Source organism: Camelus bactrianus, chromosome 24 (assembly GCF_048773025.1).
Source record: "Camelus bactrianus isolate YW-2024 breed Bactrian camel chromosome 24, ASM4877302v1, whole genome shotgun sequence".
Classification (NCBI taxonomy): Eukaryota; Metazoa; Chordata; class Mammalia; order Artiodactyla; family Camelidae; genus Camelus; species Camelus bactrianus.
In genome coordinates this window covers 28331968-28344945 of record NC_133562.1, presented here as the reverse complement: position 1 = coordinate 28344945, position 12978 = coordinate 28331968, and positions in this window count along the sequence as shown.

Below are 12978 nucleotides of genomic sequence, written 5' to 3'. Positions count from 1 at the left end.
AACCGAGTTGGAGCTAGTACTTCCCCTTATATATGTATGGAGTGCAGTATGCAATTGAAAAGAATCTTTGTGTTCCCAACAAGATATATGAAGGACGGCTTTCACACACACTTATCTCTCAGAGCTGAGCATTTGGAGAGACTTTTGTTCATCAAGCACAAACGGTTAGGGAATCATGAGAAACTTTTAATCTGGTTTCTCAGTGTGTTTCCTAGTTTAGGTTTGAAGTTCCAGCAGTTTCATTGTAAAACCGAGTTGGAGCTAGTACCTCCAAATGTTTATGTATGGAGTGGAGTTTGCAATTGAAAAGAAACTTTGTGTTCCCAACAAGCTAGTTGAAGGACGGCTTTCACACGCACATCTCTCTCAGAACTGAGCATTTGGAGAGTAGTTTGTTCAACTAGCACTAAAGGAACGTGTTGCAGGAGTAACTTTTACTCTTGTTTCTCACTGTTTTTCCTAGTGCCGGTTTGAAGATCCTGCAGTTTTCACTGTAAAACCGAGTTGGAGCTAGTACCTCCAAATATATATGTATGATTAGTGTTTGCCACTTAAAAGAAACTATGTGTTCCCAACAATCTAGGTGAAGTATGGCTTTCACACACACTTTTCTCTCAGAACTGAGCATGTGGAGAGTCGTTCGTTCATCTAGCACAAAGTGAACGGGTTGCAGGAGAATCTTTTACTCTGGATTCTCAGTGTGTTTCCTAGTTCAGGTTTGAAGTTCCTGCAAGTTTCACTGTAAAACCGAGTTGGAGCTAGTACCTGCCCATATATATATATGGAGTGGAGTAAGCAATTGAAAAGAATCTTTGTGTTCCCAACAACCTAGGTGAAGGACGGCTTTCAAACACACTTACCTCTCAGAACTGAGCATGAGGAGAAACTTTCGTTCATCAAGCACAAACGGAAAGGTAAGCAGGAGAAACTTTTACTCTGGTTTCTCAGTGTGTTTCCTAGTTCCGGTTTGAAGTTCCTGCAGTTTTCACTGTAAAACCGTTTTTGAGATAGTACCTCCCCATATATATGTATGGAGTGGAATTTGCCACTTAAAAGAAACTTTGTTTTCCCAACAAGCTATGTGAAGGACGGCTTTCACACGCACTTACCTCTCAGAACTGAGCATGTGGAGAGTTGTTCGTTCATCTAGCACAAAGGAACGGTTTGCATGAGAAACTTTTACTCTGGTTTCTCAGTTTCCTAGTGCCGGTTTGAAGTTCCTGCATTTTTCACTGTAAAACCGAGTTGGAGATAGCATTTCCCCATATATATGTATGGAGTGGAATATGCAACTCAAAAGAATCTTTGTGTTCCCAACATGCTAGTTGAAGGACGGCTTTAAAACAACATATCTCTGTGAACTGAGCATGTGGAGATACGTTCGTTCATCTAGCTCAAAGAAACGGGAAGCAGGAGAAACTTTTACTCTAATTTCTCACTGTGTTTCCTAGTTTCGGATTGAAGTACCTGCAGTTTTCACTGTAAAACAGATTTGGAGCTAGTACTTCCCCATATATATGTATGGAGTGGTGTTTGCAACTTAAAAGAAACTTTGTGTTCCCAACAAGCTTGGAGAAGGACGGCTTTCACACACACTTATCTCTCAGAACTGAGCATGTGGAGGGACGTTCGTTCATCTAGCACAAAGGGAAAGGGTTGCATGAGATACTTTTTCTCTGTTTTCTCAGTGTGTTTCCTAGTTCAGGTTGGAAGTTCCTGCAGATTTAATTGTAAAACAGAGTTGGAGCTTGTACCTACCCAAATATATGTATAGAGTGGAGCATGCAATTGAAAAGAATCTTTGTGTTCCCAACAAGATATGTGAAGAACGGCTTTCACCCACACTTACCTCTCACATCTGAGCATGTGGAGAGACGTTCGTTCATCTAGCACAAAGGGAACGGGTTGCAGTTGAAACTTTTACTCTGGTTTCTCAGTTTGTTTCCTTGTTTAGGATTGAAATTCCTGCAGTTTTCACTGTAAAACGGAGTTGGAGCTATTACCTCCGAATACATATGTATGGAGTGGAGTAGGCAATTGAAAGGAATCATTGTGTTCCCAACAAGCTAGGTGAAGAACGGCTTTCCCACTCACTTATCTCTCAGAACTGAGCATGTGGAGAGAATTTCGTTCATTTAGCACACATGGAAAGTGAAGCAGGAGAAATTTTACTCTGGTTTCTCAGTGTGTTTCTTAGTGCCCGTTTGAAGTTCCTGTAGTTTTCACTGTAAAACCGTTTTGGAGATGGTACCTCCCCATATATATGTATGGAGTGGATTTTGCAACTTAAAAGAAACTTTGTGTTCCCAACAAGCTAGGTGAAGGACGGCTTTCACTCGCAAATCTCTCTCAGAACTGAGGATGTGGAGATTTTTTCGTTCATCAATCACAAATGGAACGGGTTGCAGGAGAAACTTTTACTCTTGTTTCTCACTGTGTTTCCTAGTGCCAGTTATAAGTTCCTGCAGTTTTCACTGTAAAACCGAGTTGGAGCTAATAACTCCCCATATATATGTAAGGAGTGGAGTATGAAATTGAAAAGAATCTTTGTGTTCCCAACAAGCTATATGAAGGACAGCTTTCACACACACTTACCTCTCAGATCTGAGCATGTGGAGAGACGTTCATTCATCTAGCACAAAGGGAAAGGGTTTCAGGTGAAACTTTTACACTGGATTCTCAGTATGTTTCCTAGTTTAGGTTTGAAGTTCATGCAGTTTTCACTGTAAAATCGAGTTGGAGCTTGTACCTCCGAATACATATGTATGGAGTGGAGTATGCAATTGAAAAGAAACTTTGTGTTCCCAACAAGCTAGGTGAAGGACAGCTTTCACATGCACTTCTCTCTCAGAACTGAGCATGTGGAGAGTTGTTCGTTCATCTAGCACATAGGGAACGGGTTGCAGGAAAAAGTTTTACTCTTGTTCTCACTGTGTTTCCTTGTGCCGGGTTGAAGTTTCTGCAGTTTTCACTGTAAAACCGAGTTGGAGCTAATAACTCCCCATATATATGTAAGGAGTGGAGTATGAAATTGAAAAGAATCTTTGTGTTCCCAACAAGCTATATGAAGGACAGCTTTCACACACACTTACCTCTCAGATCTGAGCATGTGGAGAGACGTTCATTCATCTAGCACAAAGGGAAAGGGTTTCAGGTGAAACTTTTACACTGGATTCTCAGTATGTTTCCTAGTTTAGGTTTGAAGTTCATGCAGTTTTCACTGTAAAATCGAGTTGGAGCTTGTACCTCCGAATACATATGTATGGAGTGGAGTATGCAATTGAAAAGAATCTTTGTGTTCCCAACAAGCTAGGTGAAGGACGGCTTTAACACACACTTATCTCTCAGAACTGAGCATGTGGATAGTAGTACGTTCACTAGCACAAAGGGAACGGGTTGCAAGAGAAATTTTACTCTGGTTCTCACTGTGTTTCCTAGTGCCGGTATGAAGTTCCTGCAGTTTTCACTGTAAAACCGGGTTGGAGCTAGTACCTCCCCATATATATGTATGGTGTGTAGTGTGTAACTGAAAAGAAATTTTGTTTTCCCAACATGCTAGGTGAATGACTTCTTTCACACACATTTATCTCTCAGAATTGAGCATGTGGAGAGTCGTTCGTTCATCTATCACAAAGGGAACGGTTTGCAGGGAAACTTGTACTCTCGTTCTCACTGTGTTTCCTAGTGCCGGTTTGAAGTTCCTGCACTTTTCACTGTAACATTGAGTTGGAGCTAGTACCTCCCCTTACATATGTATGGAGTGGAATATGCAACTGAAAAGAAACTTTGTGTTCCCAACAAGCTAGCTGAAGGACGGCTTTAACACAGACATATCTCTGAGAACTGAGCATGTGGAGAGGCGTTCGTTCATCTATCACAAAGGGAACGTTTTGCAGGGAAACTTTTACTCTGGTTCTCACTGTGTTTCCTAGTGCCGGTTTGAAGTTCCTGCATTATTCACTGTAAAACCGAGTTGGAGCAAGTACCTCCCCTTATATATGTATGGAGTGGTGTATGCCACTTAAAAGAAACTTTGTGTTAACAACAAGCTAGTTGAAGGACGGCTTTCACACACACTCATCTCTCAGAACTGAGCATGAGGAGGGTCGTTCGTTCATCTAGCACAAATGGAACGGGTTGCAGGAGAATCTTTTCTCTGGTTTCTCAGTTTGTTTCCTAGTGCCGGTTTGAAGTTCCTGCAGTATTCACTGTAAAACCGTTTTGGAGCTGGTACCTCCCCATATATATGTATGGAGTGGAGTTTGCAACTTAAAAGAAACTTTGTGTTCCCAACAAGCTAGGTGTAGGACGGCTTTCACACGCACTTCTCTCACAGAAATGAGCATGTGGAGAGACGTTCGATCATATAGCACTAAGGGAAAGGGTTGCAGAGAAACTTTTACTCTGGTTTCTTAGTGTGTTTCCTAGTGCCTTTTTGTAGTTCCTGCTGTTTTCACTGTAAAATCGAGTTGGATCTAGTACTTCCTCATATATATGTATGGAGTGGTGTATGCAACTGAAAACATACTTTTTGTTCCCAACAAGCTAGGTGAAGGACGGCTTTATCACAAACATTTCTCTGAGAACTGAGCATGTGGAGAGAATTTCGTTCATTTAGCTCAAAGGGAACGAGAAGCAGGAGAAACTTTTACTCTAATTTCTCAATGTGTTTCCTAGTGCCGGTTTGAAATTCCTGCAGTTTTCACTGTAAAACCGTGTTGGAGCTAGTACCTCCCCATATATATGTATGGAGTGGAGTTTCAAGTGAATAGAAACTTTGTGTTCCCATCAAGCTCGGTGAAGGACGGCTTTCACACACACTTATCTCTCAGAACTGAGCATGTGGAGAGTCGTTCGTTCATCTAGCACAAAGGGAACGGGATGCAGGGAAACTATTACTCTGGTTCTCATTGTGTTTCCTAGTGCCGGTTTGAAGTTCCTGCACTTTTCACTGTAAAACACAGTTGGAGCTAGTACCTCCCCTTATATATGTATGGAGTGGAGTATGCAACTGAAAAGATACTTTGTGTTCCCAACAAGCTAGTTGAAGGATCCCTTTCACACACACTTATCTCTCAGAACTGAGCATGAGGAGGGTCGTTCGTTCATCTAGCACCCAGGGAACGGGTTGCAGGAGAAACTTCTTCTCTGGATTCTCACTGTGTTTCCTAGTGGCGGTTTGAAGTTCCTGCTGTTTTCACTGTAAAACCGAGTTGGTGCTAGTACCTCCCCATATATATGTATGGAGTGGAGTTTGCAACGTAAAAGAAAATTTGTGTTCCCAACAAACTAGGTGAAGGACGGCTTTCACACACACTTATCTCTCAGAACTGAGCATGTGGAGAGACGTTCGTTCATCAAGCACAAATGGAATGGATTGCAAGAGAAACTTTTACTCTGGATTCTCAGTGTGTTTCCTAGTGCCGGTTTGAAGTTCCTGCAGTATTCACTGTTAAATCGAGTTGGAGCTAGTACCTCCCCTTATATATGTATGGAGTGGAGTATGCAACCCAAAAGAACCTTTGTGTTCCCAACAAGCTAGGTGAAGGACGGCTTTCACACACAGTTATCTCTCAGAACTGAGCATCTGGGTAGACTTTCGTTCATTTAGCAAAAAGGGAACGGGTTGCAGGAGAACCTTTTACTCTGGTTTCTCAGTGTGTTTCCTAGTGCCTGCTTGAAGTTCCTGCAGATTTCACTGTAAAACCGAGTTGGAGCTAGTAACTCCCCATATATATGTATGGAGTGGAGTTTGCAAGTGAAATGAAACTTTTTGACACAACAAGCTATGTGAATGTCTGCTTTCACACAAACTTATCTCTCAGAAATGAGCATGAGGAGAGTCGTTCGTTCACCTTGCACAAAGGGAACGGGTTGCATGAGAAACTTTTACTCTGGTTTCTCAGCTTGTTTCCTAGTTCCTGTTTTAAATTCCTGCTGTTTTCACTGTATAACCGAGTTGGAGCTAGTACCTCCCCATATATATCTATGGATTGGAGTTTGCAATTGAAAAGAAATTTTGTGTTCCCAATAAGCAAGGTGAAGGACGGCTTTCACTCACAATTATCTCTCAGAACTGAGCATGTGGAGAGATATTCGTTTATCAAGCAAAAATGGAATGGGTTGCAGGAGAAATTTTTACTCTTTTTTCTCAGAGTGTTTCCTAGTGCCGGTTTAAAGTTCCTGCAGTTTTCACTGTAAAACAGTGTTGGAGCTGGTACCTAATCATATATATGTATGGAGTGGAGTTTGCAAATTAAAAGAAACTTTGTGTTCCCAACAAGCTAGGTAAAGGACGGCTTTCCCACACAATTATCTCTCAGAAATGAGCATGTGGATAGTCGTTCGTTCATCTAGCAAAAAGGGAACGGGTTGCATGAGAAACTTTTACTCTGGTTTCTCAGTGTGTTTCCTAGTGCCGGTTTGAAGTTCCTGCAATTTTCACTGTAAAACCGAGTTGGAGCTAGTACTTCCCCTTATATATATATATGGAGTGGATTATGCAACTGAATAGAAACTTTGTGTTCCCAACATGCTAGGTGAAGGACGGCTTTCACACAAAATTATCTCTCAGAAATGAGCATCTGGGGAGACTTTCGTTCATTTAGCAAATAGGGAACGGTTTGTAGGAGAATCTTTTACTCTGGTTTCTCAGTGTGTTTCCTAGTGCCTGTTTGAAGTTCCTGCAGTTTTCACTGTGAAACCGAGTTGGAGCTAGTACCTCCCCATATATATGTATGGAGTGGAGTTTGAAAGTGAAAAGAAACTTTGTGACACAACAAGCTATGTGAATGACTGCTTTCACACAAACTTATCTCTCAGAAATGAGCATGAGGAGAGTCGTTCGTTCATCTTGCAGAAAGGGACCGGGTTGCAGGAGAAAGTTATACTCTGGTTTCTCAGTTTGTTTCCTAGTTCCGGTTTTAATTTCTTGCAGTTTTCACTGTAAAACTGAGTTGGAGCTAGTACCTCCGCATATATATGTATGGATTGGAGTTTGCAACTGAAAAGAAATTTTGTGTTCCCAACAAGCAAGGTGAAGGACGGCTTTCACTCACACTTATCTCTCAGAACTGAGCATGTGGAGAGACATTCGTTTATCAAGCACAAATGGAATGGGTTCCAGGGCAAACTTTTACTCTTTTTTCTCAGAGTGTTTCCTAGTGCCGGTTTGAAGTTCCTGCAGTTTTCACTGTAAAACCGTGTTGGATCTGGTACCTACTCATATATATGTATGGAGTGGAGTTTGCAACTGTAAAGAAACTTTGTGTTCCCAACAAGCTAGGTAAAGGACGGCTTTCCCACACACTTTTTTCTCAGAAATGAGCATGTGGAGAGACGTTCGATCATTTAGCTCAAAGGGAACGGGAAGCATGGGAAACTATTACTCTATTTTCTCATTTTTTTTCCCAGTGCCGTTTTGAATTTCCTGCAGTTTTCACTTTAAAACCGAGTTAGAGCTAGTACCTCCCCATATATATGTATGGACTGGAGTTTGCAACTTAAAAGAAACTTTGTGTTCCCAACATGCTAGGTAAAGAATGGCTTTCACACACACTTATCTCTCAGAACTGAGCATTTGGAGACTCGTTCGTTCATCTAGAACAAAGGGAACAAGTGGCAGGGGAAACTTTTACTCTGGTTTCTCAGTTTGTTTCCTAGTTCCTGTTTGAAGTTCCTGCAATTTTCACTGTAAAACCGAGTTGGAGCTAGTACCAACCCATATATTTATATGGAGTGTAGTTTGCAATTGAAAAGAAACTTTGTGTTCCCAACAAGATAGGTGAAGGACGGCTTTAACACAAACTTATTTCTGAGAACTGAGCATGTGGAGAGACTTTCGTTCATTTAGCTCAAAGGGAACGGGAAGCAGGAGAAATTTTTACTCAATTTTCTCAGTGTTATTCCTAGTGCCGGTATGAATTTCCTGCAGTTTTCACTGTAAAACCGAGTTGGAGCTAGTACCTACCCATATATTTGTATGGAGTGGAGTATGCAACTTAAAAGAAACTTTGTGTTCCCAACATGCTAGGTGAATGACGGCATTCACACACAATTATCTCTCAATACTGAGCATGTGGAGGGAAGTTTGTTCACCTAGCACAAAGGGAACACGTTGCTGGAGAAACTTTTACTTTGGTTTCTCACTATGTTTCCTAGTGCCGGTTTGAATTTCCTGCTGTTTTCACTGTAAAACCGAGTTGGAGCTGGTACCTCCCCTTATATATGTATGGAGTGGAGTTTACAACAGAAAAGAAACTTTGTGTTCCCAACAAGCTAGGTGAATAACGGCTTCACACACACTTAACTCTCAGTAATGTGCATGTAGAGAGCCGTTCGTTCATCAAGCACAAATGGAATGGGTTGCTGGAGAAATTTTACTCTGGTTTCTCAGTGTGTTTCCTTGTGCCGGTTTGAAGTTCCTGCAGTTTTAACTGTAAAACCGAGTTGGAGCTGTTACCTACTCATATATATGTATGGAGTGGAGTTTGCAACTGAAAAGAACCTTTGTGTTCCCAACAAGCTAGGAATAGAACGGCTTTCCCACACACTTATCTCTCAGAACTGAGCATGTGGATAGTATTACGTTCACTAGCACAAAGGGAACGGGTTGCAGGAGAAATTTTACTCTGGTTCTCACTGTGTTTCCTAGTACCGTTATGAAGTTCCTGCAGTTTTCACTGTGAAACCGGGTTGGAGCTAGTACCTCCCCATATATATGTATGGAGTGGAGTTTGTAACTGAAAAAAATTTGGGTTCCCAACATGCTAGGTGAATGACGGCTTTCACACACATTTATCTCTCAGAATTGAGCATGTGGAGAGTCGTTCGTTCATCTATCACAAAGGGAACGGTTTGCAGGGAAACTTTTACTCTGGTTCTCACTGTGTTTCCTAGTGCCGGTTTGAAGTTCCTGCACTTTTCACTGTACCATCGAGTTGGAGCTAATACCTCCCCTTATATATGTATGGAGTGGAATATGCAACTGAAAAGAAACTTTGTGTTCCCAACAAGTTAGCTGAAGGACGGCTTTAACACAAACATATCTCTGAGAACTGAGCATGTGGAGAGACGTTCGTTCATATATCACAAAGGGAACGTTTTGCAGGGAAAAATTTACTCTGGTTCTCACTGTGTTTCCTAGTGCCGGTTTGAAGTTCCTGCACTTTTCAGTGTAAAACCGAGTTGGAGCAAGTACCTCCCCTTATATATGTATGGAGTGGTGTATGCCACTTAAAAGAAACTTTGTGTTAACAACAAGCTAGTTGAAGGACGGCTTTCACACACACTCATCTCTCAGAACTGAGCATTTGGAGAGTTCTTCGTTCATCTAGCTCAAAGGAAACGGGAAGCAGGAGATACTTTTACTCTATTTTCTCACAGTGTTTCCTAGTGCCGGATTGAAGTTCCTGCAGTTTTCACTGTAAAACCGTGTTGGATCTAGTACCTTCCCATATATATGTATGGAGTGGAATTTGCAACTTAAAAGAAACTTTGTGTTCCCAACAAGCTATGTGAAGGACGGCTTTCACACACACTCATCTCTCAGAACTGAGCATGTGGAGAGTTGTTCGTTCATCTAGCACAAAGGGAACTGGTTGCAGGAGAAACTTTTACTCTTGTTTCTCACTGTGTTTCCTAGTGCCTGTTTGAAGTTCCTGCAGTATTCACTGTAAAACCGAGTTGGATCTAGTACCTTCCCATATATATTTATGGAGTGGAATTTGCAACTTAAAAGAAAGTTTGTGTTCCCAACAAGCTAGGTGAAGGACGGCTTTCACCCACACTTTCCTCTCAGAACTGAGCAGGAGGAGAAACCTTCGTTCATCTAGCACATACGTAAAGTGAAGCAGGAGAAAATTTTACTCTGGTTTCTCAGTGTGTTTCCTAGTACAGGGTTGAATTTCCTGCAGTATTCACTGTAAAACAGAGTTTGAGCTAGTACCTCCCCATATATATGTATGGATTGGTGTTTGCCACTTAAAAGAAACTTTGTGTTCCCAACAAGCTACGTGAAGGACAGCTTTCACACGCAAAACTCTCTCAGAACTGAGCATGTGGAGAGTAGTTCGTTCATCTAGCACAAAAGGAACGGGTTGCAGCAGAAACTTTTACTCTTGTTTCTCACTCTTTTTCCTAGTGCCGGTTTGAAGTTCCTGCAGTTTTCACTGTAAAACCGAGTTGGAGCTAGTACCTCCCCATATATACGTATGGAGTGGTGTTTGCCACTTAAAAGAAACTTTGTGCTCCCAACAACTAGGTGAATTACGGCTTTCACACACACTTATCTCTCAGAACTGAGCATGTGGGGAGTTGTTCGTTAATGTAATAAAAAGGGAACGGGTTGCAGGGGAAACTTTTACTCTTGTTTATCACTGTGTTTCCTAGTGCCGGTTTGAAGTTCCTGCAGTTTTCACTGTAAAACCGAGTTGGAGCTAGTACCTCCCCATATATATGTATGGAGTGGTGTATGCAATTGAAAACAATCTTTGTGTTCCCAACAAGCTAGGTGAAGGACGGCTTTCACACGCACTTCTCTCTCAGAACTGAGCATGTGGAGAGTTGTTCGTTAATCTAGGAAAAAGGGAACGGGTTGCAGGGGAAACTTTTACTCTTGTTTATCACTGTGTTTCCTAGTGCCGGTTTGAAGTTCCTGCAGTTTTCACTGTAAAACCGAGTTGGTGCTAGTAACTCCCCATATATATGTATGGACTGGAGTATGCAATTGAAAAGAATCTTTGTGTTCCCAACAAGCTAGGTGAAGGACGGCTTTCACCCACACTTACTTCTCAGAACTGAGCATGAGGAGAGACGTTCGTTCATCAAGCACAAACGGAAAGGTAAGCAGGAGAACTTTTACTCTGGTTTCTCAGTGTGTTTCCTAGTTCCGGTTTGAAGTTCCTGCAGTTTTCACTGAACAACCGTGTTGGAGATGGTACCTCCCCATATATATGTATGGAGTGGAATTTGCAAGTGAAATGAAACTTTTTGACACAACAAGCTATGTGAATGACTGCTTTAACACAAAATTATCTCTCAGAAATGAGCATGAGGAGAGTCGTTCGTTCACCTTGCACAAAGGGAACGGGTTTCAGGAGAAACTTTTACTCTGGTTTCTCAGTTTGTTTCCTAGTTCCTGTTTTAAATTCCTGCAGTTTTCACTGTATAACCGAGTTGGAGCTAGTACCTCCCCATATATATGTATGGATTGGAGTTTGAAACTGAAAAGAAATTTTGTGTTCCGAACAAGCAAGGTGAAGGACGGCTTTCACACAAAATTATCTCTCAGAAATGAGCATCTGGGGAGACTTTTATTCATTTAGCAAAAGGGAACGGTTTGTAGGAGAATCTTTTACTCTGGTTTCTCAGTGTGTTTCCTAGTGCCTGTTTGAAGTTCCTACAGTTTTCACGGTAAAACCGAGTTGGAGCTAGTACCTCCCCATATATATGTATGGAGTGGAGTTTGAAAGTGAAAAGAAACTTTGTGACACAAAAAGCTATGTGAATGACTGCTTTCACACAAACTTATCTCTCAGAACTGAGCATGTGGAGAGACATTCGTTTATGAAGCACAAATGGAATGGGTTGCAGGGGAAACTTTTACTCTTTTTTCTCAGATTGTTTCCTAGTGCCGGTTTGAAGTTCCTGCAGTTTTCACTGTAAAACCGTGTTGGAGCTGGTACCTACTCATATATATGTATGGAGTGGAGTTTGCAACTGTAAAGAAACTTTGTGTTCCCAACAAGCTAGGTAAAGGACGGATTTCCCACACAATTTTGTCTCAGAAATGAGCATGTGGAAAGACGTTCGATCATTTAGCTCAAAGGGAACGGGAAGCATGGGAAACTATTACTCTATTTTCTCATTTTTTTTCCCACTGCCGTTTTGAATTTCCTGCAGTTTTCACTTTAAAACCGATTTAGAGCTAGTACCTCCCCATATATATGTATGGACTGGAGTTTGCAACTTAAAAGAAACTTTGTGTTCCCAACATTCTAGGTGAAGGACGGCTTTCACACACAATTATCTCTCAGAACTGAGTGTTTGGAGACTCGTTCGTTCATCTAGAACAAAGGGAACAGGTTGCAGGGGAAACTTTTACTCTGGTTTCTCAGTTTGTTTCCTAGTTCCTGTTTGAAGTTCCTGCAATTTTCACTGTAAAACCGAGTTGGAGCTAGTACCACCCCATATATTTATATGGAGTGGAGTTTGTAACTGAAAAGAAACTTTGTGTTCCCAACAAGATAAGTGAAGGACGGCTTAACACAAAATTAACTCTGAGAACTGAGCATGTGGAGAGACATTCGTTCATTTAGCTCAAAGGGAACGGGAAGCAGGAGAAAGTTTTACTCTATTTTCTCAGTGTTATTCCTAGTGCCGGTATGAATTTCCTGCAGTTTTCACTGTAAAACCGAGTTGGAGCTAGTACCTACCCATATATTTGTATGGAGTGGAGTATGCAACTTAAAAGAAACTTTGTGTTCCCAACAAGCTAGGTGAATGACGGCATTCACACACAATTATCTCTCACTACTGAGCATGTGGAGGGAAGTTTCTTCACCTGGCACAAAGGGAACACGTTGCTGGAGAAACTTTTACTTTGGTTTCTCACTATGTTTCCTAGTGCCGGTTTGAATTTCCTGCTGTTTTCACTGTAAAACCGAGTTGGAGCTGGTACCTACCCTTATATATGTATGGAGTGGAGTTTGCAACGGAAAAGAAACTTTGTATTCCCAACAAGCTAGGTGAAGGATGGCTTCACACACACTTAACTCTCAGTACTGTGCATGTGGAGAGTCGTTCATTCATCAAGCACAAATGGAAAGGGTTCCAAAGAAACATTTACTCTGGTTTCTCAGTGTGTTTCCTTGTGCCGGTTTGAAGTTCCTGCAGTTTTAACTGTAAAACCGAGTTGGAGCTGTTACCTACTCATATATATGTATGGAGTGGAGTTTGCAACTGAAAAGAACCTTTGTG